Genomic DNA, 15,652 nt, shown 5'->3' on the forward strand with positions numbered 1-15,652 from the left:
TCTAGTTGCAGTCCTGAATGCTCAGATGTCTGAATATTCCATCAAAAGCTTGAGCAGAATAGAGGACCATTAAAATTCCAAATGCAAATCCAAATATTTTGAAAGAAATAATCCTGTTCATGACTGTCACATATAATTATCTTTCCTATCCCTTGCAGCTGCAACATAGATAGTATATTGCAGTGTACCTCTACCACAGTCTTCGGGGACCACTAACCTGCATGTTTAAGGTGTTTCCCTGCTTCTACCTCAAATCACCTGGGGCCTCATGTACAAAGGGTGCGTACGCACAAAAAAGTAGCATACACACTTTTTCACGTCAACGATCAGATGTATCAAGAGCGAAATGGCCGAGGAAATATGTGGTGCCTCACGTCAACTTCAGGGCTGTCGTACGCACTTTTCTACAGCTATTTATTCTTTGGTGACACTTAGAGGTGATGTTGGGAAACTGTTATGATAAATAAATGTGAACACAATTTGTCCTCAGAATGAGTGATGTGCACATTTGAGAGACATGAACAGTTAACACACCCATGTGTCTGTGGATATAAAAACATGCACAAAGTGTTGCAATGCATACCATCAAAAACAATGGCTGCTTTAGCGGTATTGGAAGACATTGTAAATCGTGCAATTGAAAGAGAGCGAGTGTTAGGAGACTGGCAGGATTTGCTGGCACATGATGACAACTGGCTCATCAGCCATTTTGAGGGCAATCCTCCTGGAATTGTGCGCAGAGCTGTGACCGGCGTTGGAGCGCAACGCAGCGAGGAGCCGTGCGCTGCTTGTGCCACAGGTGATGTGCACGCTGGGGTTTAAGAAACCGGGGCATTCCAGAGGGAGCTGGCCAACCGATTGGGACAGTGCCAGTCGACCCTGAGCCAAGCCGAGTGGGACGGAATTATTTGCATCTCAGCAGGTATATCAAATTCCCACAATGCAGTTGAACAGGCCAACATTAAAGCGCAATTTGAAGCGAGAGCCGGTTTTCCCAATGTAATCGGAACTATCGACTGCACACACAGTGCCATAAAAGCGCCATCGCATGATGAATTTGTATATCGACAGGAAACATTTTCATTCCATCAATGTACAGATCGTATGTGATGAGCAAATGCTTTGTGGGGGTGGCCTGGTACAACGCACGATTCATACATTCAGTAACAGAGTTATTGGGAACAGACTACAAGCTGGCACTGTGCGCGATGGGTGGCTTCTTGGTGAGTAACTTTATTCGTGTAACTGTCTTACTATTATTCCCCGTGACATGCATTGGGCATGTGCGCCCCCAATTTCTATCCCGTCTTCACAGCATCATAGTTGGTGGTTAAAGTTAGTAACTTGCTGTTTTTTGCTGGTTAACCAACAGCTTAAGATCTTTCTCATAAGCCCCTGATCGTCTCTGTGTGCAAATGTTAATAACCCCGTGCGTAAAGTGTGAAATGTCTGAATTAGCTTCACCTTTTCCCGGCGCACTTCTGCACTAGGTTACTGTATGAACACGTTTGTTGTGAGTTACACAAATACAGGTATTTACCTTGGGGGTAATCAGAGTCACCCACACTCCCACACCCATCACCCCTGAGAGAGCAGTGTCACCCATAGTTGTGCCGACTCTCTGTTCAAACAGCCTCCCCCGCCTGTTTTGGCCACACTTCGGCGGTGGGCAGCCAGTCTCCGCTTCACATCCACCTTAATACACTTCTTTTTCACCTCTGCTTGCGCTTCTCAGACCCCACAGCATTAAAGGCCACGCTCTCTCCCACCCACTCCTCTTATGTTTGCTGCTTATATCGTAGGACAGAGTGCCAAAGAGCACATTTTTGTAGGCCTCCACTTCAGAAAGTAGCACCTCCATCTCGCTTTCCGTTAAGTTCTTCTTTTTTTCCCATCTTACTCATTTTTTCTTTATTTTCTGATCGTGCAGAGAGAGGAATCGCAGGTGCAGGGCTCATTTGAATATGATTTGTATATTTAAGTAGGGGCGTGGACAAGGAGGAGTCGGATACTTTGACATGTGCACTCAATTCCACGTTGATTGGGATGTACATTTGAAATGGGCTTGGATTCATGGGTGCACATGCATTGATACATCCAGATATTTTTGTACGTTGGAGAGCCTTTTGGTTTGAGCGTACACCATGTTTCAGTAGGAAATCCACGCAAGTCTTTGTACATGAGGCCCCAGGTCCTTAACGGGCTTGTATGGAAATTGAGGAAACAAACTTTTAAGCCATGGTTTTTTTTTGTATTGGAGCAGGGAAACATGTACAGCATGCAGGGCAGTGCCCCCCAAAGACCAGTGTTGAGGAACACTGGGGAATTGTGTAACACCTCACTCCTGTGCGCTCTGATATGATGTAAAGCTCTGGATTCATGTCTCCTTTTGTTCTCACCTCGGTCTCATATTGAGGTCAATGTTTCTGCAAGAGAAATCACTCTACTGTATTTCTATAAAGGGTGTGATTCTACACTCTGCTGTTGTTACTGTGCTTCTCTGCTGGAGGTCTGATGCAGACAGGCAGTGATGCATACTGCATTCTGTTTAGCAGCCCCCTGGGCATCGCAGTATGTTCAAGTCTGCAGTCTGTTTGTGCATAGTACACACATTTCTATGTTTTTGTATTTGAAGTGTTAACATTTTGATGGGGGACCAACTGTTTTTCCTATGGGGTTTGTTTAAGTTTCTGTGCATTTTTATGTATATTATCATTTCTATTAGTCATTCACTCATTCATGTTTAAATGATCAGCAGTCTTTCAAAGTGTCTAAAAAGTCTGCTGAAAGTCTTTACTGATAAGTCTTCAAGAGAAAATCAGATGTGTATGTTATGCTGCCGCACAGGTACAGCACCAAGCCTCTCCATCTGTCGTAGGTCGCACGGGCTGCCACTTATCCTCCTCTGTCATTATAGAGGGAAACCTGCTGAGCCCGAGCAGGAATAAACAAGCAAAGCAGATTGCACCCTGTCACACCCAGTGTTCCCTGTGTGTTACAAGTTTCAGTTACTCAAGGAGCAATGTTGCATTACATCCTGTGTATTCAGACGGCAACAAAGAAGTTCTTTAAAGAAAAAAAAAATCCACCCTAAAGCGGTTAAATGATGCCATGAAAACCGTACGTTGTTTAGCTTTGGTCAATGAATGAATTCTTAGCCATGCAGGTTCAGCTTTGTACTGGGAGTTTCTTGTGACTCGAATAGAATTTCAAACCACTTTAATTATTCGTAAGCGATACATTTCTAAAAAACCTTCCCAGTTTTCAATGCTGTGAAAATTTTAGATGCCAAGTTATAAGCACAAATTAGGCTTCTGAATTGATTATTTATTGTTTTCACTGAGTCCCAATCACTAGCTACATTATATTTTTATTTTTTTTAAATAAGTTGTTTGGTTTGGGCTTGTTTTCATGGAGATCGTTGCTTGTTTCTGTCACAAGATCTGGCAATACTGGCTCCAGCAGAGTTCAGTGCACAACAGGAAGGGCGTGATAAACTGATGACACACTTCTGGGGTGTTGAGGAAACCCAAGTAAACTAATGCTCTGTGTTTTTGGTTGGGTAGAAATGGTGCATATGTTAAGGGGATGCAATGTGGGTATGAGTGATCAATTGAACTTTGCTTTATAACAGGTTAATCAATTGAATATCATCTGTGACTCATATAAACTTACTTATATTAACAGTTGGGATATTGCTGTGCTTCCACACATAGCTGTTTATTCTCATTTAGAAAGTCATTAAGCTTTGCACAGATTTGATACATTAAGCATCAACTGACCCAGTTACTGAAAAACAATTCCTCAAACTTTTAACATAATTTAAGCAAAAACCATAGCATATTTCCATTGCTGATCTCTTAATTTGCTTCACTCATACTTTAAACAAGTAGATTCACACAACAAATAATATTTCTTCCTTATCAGTTTCCCCTCCTGAGGCTCGGACGCCTACACATTTGCACAAAGTGCACAAAGTTTCCACTGAGGATGTGTCTGGTTGGAGTCAAGGAGAGATACGCTGTCAGATGTGTGTGATGTCATGTCACATGTCTTGGGTTTATGTCGCAGGATGGAGTATGGGAAGGCAATATTTCCTTAACCTCAGCAGAGGAAATCACTGGATACGACCTATCTTTTGTTCTTTTTTGTCAGGACAGTCACTGATACATTTTAGGTTGGAGGTTGGACGAGCGCACAAACACAAATGAGGCCATATGATAGCCCACGTACCACGTTTCTGTACCCAACATGAGCCACTGTCACAGGATGCCATTTCCAGAATATGTGTTTTCAACCTGATTAAGTGATGTCATAAATTTCAACCTAAATCTGACATTGTGTTCCGGAAAAAACTGTTTTACGCCCCCAGTGAAATGAAAATAAAGGGAAAACATTACGAACAGGCTTGTTTTGCTTGTGTGTGAGTATGTTTTGAAGATGTTTCACTTCTAAAACATTCCCATCATGGACTAAAAAAAGAGCCTGTTGTCTTATCAGACCTTTACACATGAAAAACTGAACTGTTTCCACATTAATTCACTACAAATATATATATTTAACATATCGTATATTGGATGAAGGTGAGGGAAGGAAAGCGTTTTCATAATATAACTAAATCGAGAAAACAAATTCTTATTTCTGGTGGTTAGTTGAGAACACAGGTACCGCTGTCATATCTGCTTAGGAAACATCAAGTTGAAAACAACAGCTGTTGCGTTAGTGAAAAGTATAGAATATCTTTATTGTTATGTATATATACATATGTATGTATAATGAAACTGAAATGCAGACCTAGTTTGTGCAAAAGAACAGTAAAAGATTGAAGAAGTGTTAAGATCTTCTCAAAAATAATTATTTATATATTTATTATATATAAAGTATGTTGCATGTGGTTTTGAAATGAAGTCTATGCCTCATTTAGTGCATTTATTTGCTTTTTTGCCTGTTTTTGTTGTTTTCAAACGTCTGCCTAAGTGCATCAGTTCCAACAGATGGCGCCCAGGATAGGATGGCATCGCGAGGCAACAAGAACTGCTTAGATCTAGAAGGCTGAGGTCAGCCAGTGGTCATCTAGTGGAAACAAAAAGTAAACACCTAGCTTTGCCCTGTCCTTAACAAAGATTTTGCGTTACTTTACTTACAAAGTCTTCAAGTTTATTGAATTTTGCAGAGAGCAAAGGGTAGTCATTTCAGTGATGGTAAATGAGAATACTTGTGTGACTTGCCTTAAGTTTACAGACTCTGAACATGACTGAACAAGGATGGTTTCATATGATTAATAGTGAATCACATTTTCAAGTTGTTATTATTAATAAAACAAATGATAACAAAACCGAGTGTTTGGTGGGGCTATCTCTGCTTGTTGTGTCATGCACTCTGCATGAACCCATCTCTCAGTGAGGCTCTTCCTGTTAATACAGCTGTCTGGTGGATCTTCTCCAAAAGGCTCTGTAGAAAGGGGAAGACTGCATGTAGATCAACCTGAGAGAAAAATAAGCTGAGGATTGTTGCTTCACAAGAACAGCAGACAATGTGTAATGTTTTTACTCCCCTTTCTTTCAGATGGGCATGATTAGTTTTAAGGAATCTGTGATTAGTTTCCCTAATTTAACTGATGCTGTTATCCAGCCCTATTAACACCGATGGAAAAAGATTTTGTCCAGCACTGATTAGCTGCAGCGAGGCTCAAATTATTGACCTATTGGTCACACACTTTCTATCCACATTTCTACATGGCTTCAGTGCTTCTCTTGAGCTCTGTAGTGGTGATGTTCCTCACAACAGTTAATTCTCAGTTCATTTAAATTGGATTATCATATTTCTGGGCTGGGATGGAGTGGTTCCAGCTGGGCAGGGGTCCATGTTTATGTATCGATGCACATGTCTCTGCAGGTGATCTTGTGATCTTGGACTTTTTTCACACCAGACATTCCACTTGGAGGGTGTCCTGCTTTGTGCCTGCTGCCTCACTGTCTTTACATCACATCACAACACTACATCACAACATTATATACATTGTTTTCATCATTCATGTTTGTCTGGGCACATATTTCTGTAACGTTACAAACTCAAAATTCTGATTTCTTTCGGCTTTACTCAGACTTCAAACCTTGTCTTAACCTCACACAGTGGTGATTAACGGCTCCAAATAATACTGCAGAGTGATTTGTTTGAATCTTCTGACTTAGATTTAAGCCTAACCAAATGATTCTCCTGCCTATTGTCACCAGGAAGTGACGGCAGTGTTTTAGTGTTGTCGTAATATTGTGTTGTCGTAATATTGACAGAACGTATGTTGATCTTGTTCTCATATCCACACAAAGGTCCATGGTTGAAACTGCAACCTCTGTGACTATATCTACTGCTGGCTCACAGGGACATGAACTTGCTGGCAGCAAAACAGAAATAATTACACCATCTGAAAAAACTGCTCCTGCCAAGATTGCAATTCCACATTTTTATCGGACTGCTCTCTGGTGAGACAGGCTAAAACTTAATAATCAGATAATACCATATTGCAAATCTGAATTCACCAAGATATAATTAAGAGCAAATGCTAAGCAAACTGAATAATCAGCATTCTAATATGATTTTAACTCATTTACCTAATGAGTTAGGTGTGTGTGGGGGGGTGACGACACTATCCTGTTTGTCCACGTGTGTACATTTTTACACCCGAGTAACACTTTACAGACTGTCATCTGTTGGTTTTCCTGCTGACTAAACATAGTCCGGCACGCTGTCTTATCTGCCATCTGTTCTGAGGCTGCAGATGAATGTAAACAAATTCTAACGCACGTATGCTTTTCCTTCAGGTTCAACTGAATTTTTACTCTTCCTAGTGTTGAATTTGACCTCTGCTCGATTGCCTTTACCTTCCTGCACCTTGTGTGTCCTAACCTACAGCTGACTTCTCCTCTTTGTGTGGACTAATGGACTCACTTGTCCTCTCATTTATACCTCTGAATGCAAATGAGACCAGAACCATCAGACAGTGACCGGTCTGAGCAGTCTGAACATTGTAGCTTTCACAACATCTCTCTAAACCCCTCTGACAGAATCAGATTAATTAGGTGTTGGGATAGTTGTGTAACCATTGCAAAACTGATATGACTGGAAGCAAAGTCAACTTCTATCTTGTCTCCGAACTTTTATGAATGTAAGCGAGTTGAGTGCCTGGAGGGACCATCTGTTTATCTGAAGTGACCTCGTCTCCACTAAAACAAAAACTTAAGCAGTTAAGAAATAAGACTGATTTTTTTTTTATTTTATGTAATGAGGCTAAAAGGGGTCATGCTGTGTTGCTGGACAGCCATATCTGCTAGATCACTAAGGCCACCGCAGCGGTCAGCAGAAACAGGAGTTATGTAACTGTGCAGTTTTTTCTTGTCTCTCTGCATCTCACCTGCAGGAAAAAAAAAGATTATGTCAAGTGCAGCTTTTTATATGATAACTTGAAACCGTTTTCAGTGTTTTTTTTTTTTCTGGTGTTAGCTTGAATCTAAGCCACCTGTTATGGTGCAGGTTCATATGCACTGTTGCAAAGTCATGTATTTAAATCCTTGTCATTAGTGTCTCTGGCTTGGCCTTTATATCTAAAAAAATAAAATCAACTTGAAGAGTCTCAGTGTGGCTCTATTTATGAAAACTGGTTTGTGTGACCAGTAGTTAACCATTGTTGGCAACAATTAAGAACAAAAACAAAGAAGTTGGTTTAGAAACAAACACGACCCTGCATAAAAATGAACCATCTCAAAATGGTACAGCCCTTTTCTTCCTGTGTCTCACTGAAACAATGCCTAATAGAGGTGGGACTGGGAAGACGGGGCCGATCATCCCAACTTAAGCTTTTGTAGCCAACCTAATACAGCTGGGGCAACGCAGAGTTTGTTGAACATGCCAACTCTCAGTGTAAGGGTCTTCTTTTCCATGGGCCAGAGGGAAACCACAGCACCACACCTTCGGTTACTGTATGTGTTTGTTTATTTCAACCAAAGCTCCCTCTGGTTTATTCCGACCTTGAGACCTTGTCCTTGAGCTTCTTCTGGGAACCTTCGTTCATTTCATTGTCCTTCCTGCTGTATATCTTGATATTGCTAATCTGCATTTATAGATATTGGTGTAAAAATGACAGTCACAATGTTTTAGTTTATCTTATTGGTTACCAAAATCACATCACCAGCTATTAAGCTGTTCCTGGTTCTAGACCAGCAGTGAGTTTCCAAGCAGTTTACCTGACTGGAAGCAGCTCTTTTACCTGTAAAAACACATAGGACCATGAAACGTACATGATTGAAAAGGTGTCAGACCGACTGAGTAAAGTTCCTAAAGCTGTGAGAGCAAAATGTCATCGCAAGTAGTAAGTTGGGGCTTTGATGAAGTCAGACTGATGCTGTTTCCAGAGGGACCTTTAATCCAATCCAGCTGGCAGCCAGCAACGATTTGATATACTTCATCATAAGAAACTTGATTTTAAGATGTGGTTACATCGATCAACAAAATGACTCCTGAGCAGAGTCTTTAGTTCAGCTGGTGAGCTCTGTGATCTGCAGCTTTCTTCAGGTTTTCTACGGTGGGATAGATTTGAGCTATGACTGAATAATCTTTCTGTCAGAGTGTTTTGTGCTTCTCACACTTTTCATTGTCCTTTCACACCTGAAAACTGAAGGAAAAATAATTTTCCCATCTCCACTAACACCAAAAGAAACACTTCTACCAGATTTAGCAGGTGGTTTCAATTCCCATTTTTCAGCCAGCCGGTGACTGGCCAGCTTTAAACTTTCTTTTTCATTTGTAACACAACTATTTCCAGCTCTTTTGATACGAGTGCAACACTGTAAATGTTCTACTTCTTTTTATTAAGAGGCAAAATGTGTTGCATTCTCCATTTGTCAAAAGTGTTGCCACCTCCCTTATTCTCTATTTTTTTCGGGCAGCATTTCGCTTCACCTTTATGTGTGTGATTGAGCATAAACCCATCTCTATGACCAATAACACAAACCAGTATTTATGGTTGGGAAGATTATTATCTCAACAGATTGTGCCATGACTATTTTAGACCCACTGTAGTTTTGTAAAATTTTGTTGTATTATTTTGGACCAGCTCCAATACTCCCACTTGCCAGTTATCATCGTAATGGAATCCAGGCGCAACACACGTCAGCAATAACACATTTTGCATGCCATCCATCAGCTCCAGAGTTCTCCTACAGTCAGCTGTGCTCCCTGTTGTTGACACAGTTGGTGTTTGGGCAGATGACACTGATGGTTATCAAGGGCAAACTGAGTCTCAGGCCTCCTGCCGGCCAACAGTACAGTACGCAGGCACAGCCCATTCTCCATCGCGGAAACTGCTGACCTCTGTGACCGAGAACACACACACGTAGACGCCAGAAGAGTCTCGTGATAATTTACCAGTATAAATGTGCACACGGGTGTATTACCAGCTGAGCAACGCACACAACTGTCTGGTGCTGTTGAGACCATAGGGGGAGCATGATAAAATCATCTCTTGTTTCGCATTTCCTTTGAAAGGAAGTTGCTCTTCTGAATCACAGTACTGGTTTGTAGTTTGGCCAAGGAAATTAAAAAGGCATCTAAAGCATGGAAATGCATAGAGGATTACTGTTTTTGGATATCTTACTTTACATTTACATATGTGGAATTTTAGAGCAGGTGAGATTTCAGGGACAATGAAAAGGCTTCGAGATATAGACTTTATTCTTAGAGCTGTCTTCCTTCTGTTTATAGCTATTCATTTCCCACTGATTTACATTTCTGTTGCTCAGAGTTACAAACAAGATTGTGAACAACAGTATTCAAATCAAATGCACGTCTGCTTTTAATTGTGTCTAATTTCTTCATCTCAGACACATATTGCGCCTCACACATTTAAAAACTAACTGTAGCAGACCCCAGAAAATCTGGACTTACAATATAAAAATCTGTTTGTCTGTTTCTGTCCTAGTTGGCGAGACGTCATTAACTCAAGCGGTCCCCAGAGAGGTAAGAATTTCAACATCGGCCTACACCATTTCTGCTCCTGCTCAAGTTTTTAATACACCTGTTGATTGGAAGAACAGCACAGCTCTGTTTTGAGTATTACTTTACACTGTAACAAGCATAGCTGGTGAGGGAGTATCAAATGTAGAGTTGAATGAAATGGACAGTTTTAGTCCGTCATCCAAAAGCCTCTACGATTTTGTCAAGGACACAGAGAGCAGAGGCTGGTGTTTTTTGGAAAGGCCTTGAATGAATGACCACTTTGGTCAGTGGTTAACTTACAAACTGATTTTGGCCAGACTTTTTATGTGCACAGGATAGTTCTATAAAAAAAAATAGTGCATTTCTCTCCACAGAACTTTTAGGAAAAACAGCCATGAAATGTCTGTGCTTGTTAGTTCTATTGCAGTATTGCAGCACATCACGTGCAGTTGAAATTTACTCGCACCACTTCTAAACAACGCTCACTGAAGCATCTTTGCTGTTCTAAAGGTTCTTCTCTTCAATTATTTTCAGTTTAAATGTTAACACAATTCACGTCTTTAAGCTGTTAATGCATGCTTCACTGTAACTTTTTATGGTTTAAGTTCTGCTTCTTATTACATTCCCTCACCCTGCCCATGAATTTTCCAGTTTCTTTCTACTCAGAGCAATATTAGGTGTATACTCCGAGCTTTACAGAAGGGAAAACCTACTTAATTCACTGCCAGCCTCTGAGTATTGGAAAATTGAATAACTTCTGTTACACATGGCATAGGCCCCATCTTCATTTTTATCTGCAAATTCACAAGGCAGTGACTATACGTAAGTGTCTCTCTGTGTATCTCCTCTGTTTTCCATCTGTAGTGTCAGTACGCTCACCTTTTGCTCGAATGAGTACCAAGTTTTCTTTGTGATCAAAGGAACTACGAGCAATCATATGTTATAGAACTTTGTTAGCAGGGTCTCTGTGAGCTCTTACATCAGGCTCGGTACTCTCCCGGGAACCTTCTGAAACACAGCAAAGTGATGCTGCATTAAAAATATGAAAACAACACAAGAACACGCCATTACAGAATATATTTATAACCCTTCAATGTTCACAATGAGAGAAAAGCAATTCTTTATTTGCTTTGAGAATATAATGAGAACCAGTGTTTGTCTTTTTTTCTTTTCACAAATGGTTGGGTGGCACTTCATGATAAAAATATCAAGATTTGAAAGAGTTATAGCATGATGTTGGATTAATTTTCAGATTGGATGGCTAAACTGAGTGGTAGAGAATGTTTAGGTAGGTTTACTTCATCCTGTCGATAAGATACAGTAAAGACACTGAAAAAATGTGCTCTACCAGAGCGGGACATTAAAAGGGTTAATTAACTGGTAAATCAACTGGCATAACAGCAGACCTAAACATTAGCCATTGCATACCAGAAATTTGACTCATCTTTTAACTGCTGACGAGCTGTTTCTTTACTTTAGCATCGTGCAACTGAAATAAAAGCTCTCAAGGGTGTGGCGTTATTCAGAGAGCTCCCCAGGCTCTGTGTCCCTCAGCAGCTCCTCAGAACAGTTTAGTCATAATTCCTCCTCTTCCACTCTTTATGTTTATCTTTTCTGTCTCTAATTCTGTGTTTCTTAGTATTTGCTCACCTTCCCACTCTCCCTTTTTCTCTGTGAGATGCTTTTAGAGCATCTCTTTTCAGACCCATTTTGACAGAACTTCCAGATCTACAGCTTGCTGGCTCAGAGGAAATCGGTTAATCTCTGCTTGCTGTCATTTCAGCTTGTGTGTTGAATACTCCTCGAGACCTGTTACAGTCTTAAGGCCTAGTCATTCTCATCATACTTCACTCTCAATGTTGTCTCTCAACTCTTCAATCTTGTTACAATTTAATATCATGTTGGGAATTCTACCAAAACTGCTTAGGAAGTGGTCAAAGAATACTAAATAAGAGTCTGATGTGTTCATCTGGCTCGGATACCATTCTGATGGCGTCTGTGGGAAGCAAGCCCAATCCACAAAAACTCCACCCTAAAATCCTCAGCGCATAAATGGTCTTTTGCTAATGTCCCAGTATCAGACACTCCGGGGACATCCTCCGATCTTCTTTGTCCACACCTTGATTGGTCTGAGCACATCTGGAGGACACGAGAAGGACCGACTCAGTGTTAGGACGGTGGTCATAATGGCTGACCAGTATAGGACCCAAGATTAAAATGACTTTTTAAAGCTTCAGAGAGCTTCTGAGATCACAAATTTTATCAGACCAACATCACGCCGCCCAGCCAGATGGAAAGTATTCCCATCAGAGAAGCTGGAAACAGGGATATTGCGCAAAACAATAAATTATTCGTCCACATAAATGCAAATTACATTCTTTTGCTTTGTTGGTTTTAAAGCAAAATCCAATCTTGTTTTGAGAATTTTCCCAACTTTTTTTTTTTTAAATGCAAATGTCACCACTGGAGCTGGCATCTTTGTGCTTTGGATTTGTTTGCCATTGTAAGTGCAAACCCAAGCAAAGCCATCTGGCTAAACTCCTAATGCTCCATTTTCAAATTACTCCACAACGGAAAGTGGATTAACAGCTGTTGGTGTAATCCCTTAATGAGTTTTGTAGTGTTTTCTGTCATTGTGTTTATCCTACCCTGATAGCAGGAATTTAGAAGTAGTACGCTAATCACTTGTATCAATAATTAGTAAATATTGAAGTGAATGTTCATCCAACTTTTTGCATTCTCTTTTTTTCAAAAAGGCATTGTTTGAGTTTTGGCCACAAAGCTCCATTTTAGCAAGCAGTCAGCAATGATATTCACTTACAAATAGATATGAATATGTTAGTGACAGTTACTAATTTATACAACAAAAAACACAAAGCAGTATTCTCTTCTAGACACATCCATTCATCCATTTTCTTTACCCACTTAATCCAACTCCGGTTCAGAGGGAAAGCTGGATCCTGTCCCAGCAACCATCAGGCGAAAGTCAGGGTACACAGGTTCCCAGAACCTTTCTAGAAGCGTTTATGTTGTATTTTAACTAGTTAAGTGTTAGCTAAGTTTGTAAGCTTCACACTTACAACTTTACAGCCTAGTTAATTTGATTTAATTCCTGTTTGTAGCAGGGCTGGTAATGTAAACCTTAATTCAGTGGCTTTTTGTAAATGAAACCGGCCCTGATGGGTGTTAGTGAGACTGAGTAGGAAACTTTTAAGTGATTTTCCTGAAGTGATCTCAAAAGTCTCCAGCGAGTGATTCCTGTAAACCAGTCGAATCTGACTCATGTCTGTTAAAGGTTTAAAGTGAAAGGAAGAAACGCTTGACATCCCTTAAAGTACCAATGTAACCAGGTCTTGGCAATGAGGGATAGGGGAAAAAAAGGTAGTAGACCAAGTGTGTCCAGCAGATACTATCAAGACTGAGAAAAATACAAAATATTTAGAGGAAAAGATTTGAGATATAAAACTCCTTGACTTATAATCTGTTTATAGGAGTGTAAAAAAAGAGGAAAAAAAAACAAACTCCTCATCTCCTCACCTCCGCACACATAATGTTTCTTTATACAGTCACAGTGCCTTCCTCCCATCCACAGATCTGGTTTTACATCCTGAGCCAGACCTGTCTCCCCGCCTCTCACTAACTTTTTCAGTCAAGAACGAGTCAACGCACATTTTAAGCTGGCTTCAGTTTTGAGAATACTGGGTATCTGCAGCACAAAGAAGTTGTTGATTTATACGAATCTCTGCGGTGATGGGCAGCTGTTGGTGGGCACATGCTGCGATGCGGAAACATAAACCTGTCTGTGTTCAATCAAAGAGATGGATTTTATAGATGCTGGAAGTAAAACAGGCGTGCAGTTCCTCTCAGGAAAGTTTTTGGTGTAAATCACAAAAGCCTGGGCACATCTGACTTGGATAACTATGTTCCACCCTGCCCTCCTCTATTGCAGAGGCTGAGCTTACTGCGGAATATTCCCGCAGTAAGGCATATTGTAAACTATCTGCTCATTTTGAGGCACTGAATTAGTGTTAACATCAAATTTGTATTTTTTTCACTATATTGACTAACTCAGTTGGACAGATTTCTACAGAAATTGTGCACTGATATGAATCCTAACAAAATTGGTCTTTCCAAGAACCGACACACAGTGATTTGTAGTGACAAACTGTTTTAATTACAATCAGAGTGGGTGTTTCCCTGATAAATAACAGCTGTCTTCTCACTGATTTGTGCTTGCTGACAGGAGGCAGAGGATGTTGGTTTGTGTGCGTTTGTGTCTCTGCCTGATTGCACATGTACTGTTTTTGGTGTGCATTACAGACATATTTGATGTTATTAGTTACCCTGTGTTTGTCAGTGAGAAGGAAGAAAGGGTTTTGCTCTTGTTGAAGTGGCTGTAAATCCTCTGCTTTGTTGAGATGTGTGTGTGCGCGCAGTGGTTGTACAGTGGAAGTTATTTGTATCTGGCACATCACATTGTAATACAGATGGGTTGTATGTATGTGGGCACATTTTGGGCACAACAACACATGCAAAAAGACTTGCATAGTGTAAAAAATCTGCGTGTCATTTTGCTTAGAAACATACACATTTACATATTCAGCCAAACATTTAACAATACACACATATACAGTCAAACGCACAAAGTTACAATCTCCAGTTTTTTCTTGTGGCCTTTGGGGCTTTTGTCATGCAGAGAGGCAACAAATGACAGCTTTGTATTTTTGGAGGCTGGGAAAGGGGAACCACAGCAACACACACACACAGACTTGCACAGACACATACACACTTTGGAAGCATCAAAGCCAGTGCTCAGTTCTTCCTGCTCAATGGTGTGATTCATGACTCCAGAGGAGAAAAAAGAGTTGCAGTATAGGGAGGATGAGCAGTCGAGAGTGTTACAGCTTAGTGCTCGGAGGCTGACATGACCTGACAGGGGTCTGGTCTGTATTAGACAGTGGACCTTAATGACACGACAGCCAGTCTTACAGAAGAAATACTTCATAAAATACTTCATTTTAGTGGGTTGAGCCTTGAGTGAAGGTCTTTGTGGCAGATATCCCAAATATCAAATTTTGGGAATTTGGAATAGCTACTATAATTGAACGAGAAAAGTTGTTATATTTTCTTACTTCTAAACTCTTATTTGACCATTTCAGTTTCTCACAGATGACGGTGGAAATATGCCATGGAGTGGGTGTGTAAGAAATTATGTTTGGCAGTGAACTGTGTTTGTCTGGATCTCTCCCTCGATGTCATGCAGACTTGAAGTCCGAGCCCCATGTTCTTGTAGCCCAAACCCCCTTGCTTAATGTCCTAATGACTCCCTCTGGACCGCACTGGGAGATGAGGTTGAATGTTGATATTTTTTACTGTCTGTGTTTAGATTGCTTAAAGGCTTTTGCTAAAGCTGACATATATATGAAGCCACTAAGATGTTTATTCCTTATTATCATGGTATTTAGAGGTTTTTTGGGATTTAAAATGAAGAGAAATGCTTATTTAACCTGCTGTGACTCCTTGGTCTCTGTCACAGTTTATGTTTTAACCATAATAAGCACCTTCTGACCCTGTGCCAGACATGAACTCATTAGTGAAACACTATTATTTACTGCTGTCACATGGCATTGCAGTCAACATGGGGAATTAAAGAGGGCCCCCCTCC

At 40.6% G+C, this 15,652-nt stretch overlaps 1 protein-coding gene across 1 annotated transcript in view; it reads left to right on the forward strand.

Annotated features, from left to right (window-relative positions):
• The window catches only part of add3a (adducin 3 (gamma) a), a 96,681-nt gene that overhangs the window by 7,726 nt on the left and 73,303 nt on the right, over window positions 1-15,652 (forward strand). The window contains exon 2 of the mRNA XM_072384526.1: window positions 9,971-10,008. The gene's annotated coding sequence lies outside the window, so the exon portion shown is untranslated. The remainder of the gene's footprint in view (window positions 1-9,970; window positions 10,009-15,652) is intronic.

This window comes from Leuresthes tenuis, unplaced genomic scaffold (assembly GCF_036924035.1).
Source record: "Leuresthes tenuis unplaced genomic scaffold, fLeuTen1.0.hap1 SCAF_4, whole genome shotgun sequence".
Taxonomy (NCBI): Eukaryota; Metazoa; Chordata; class Actinopteri; order Atheriniformes; family Atherinopsidae; genus Leuresthes; species Leuresthes tenuis.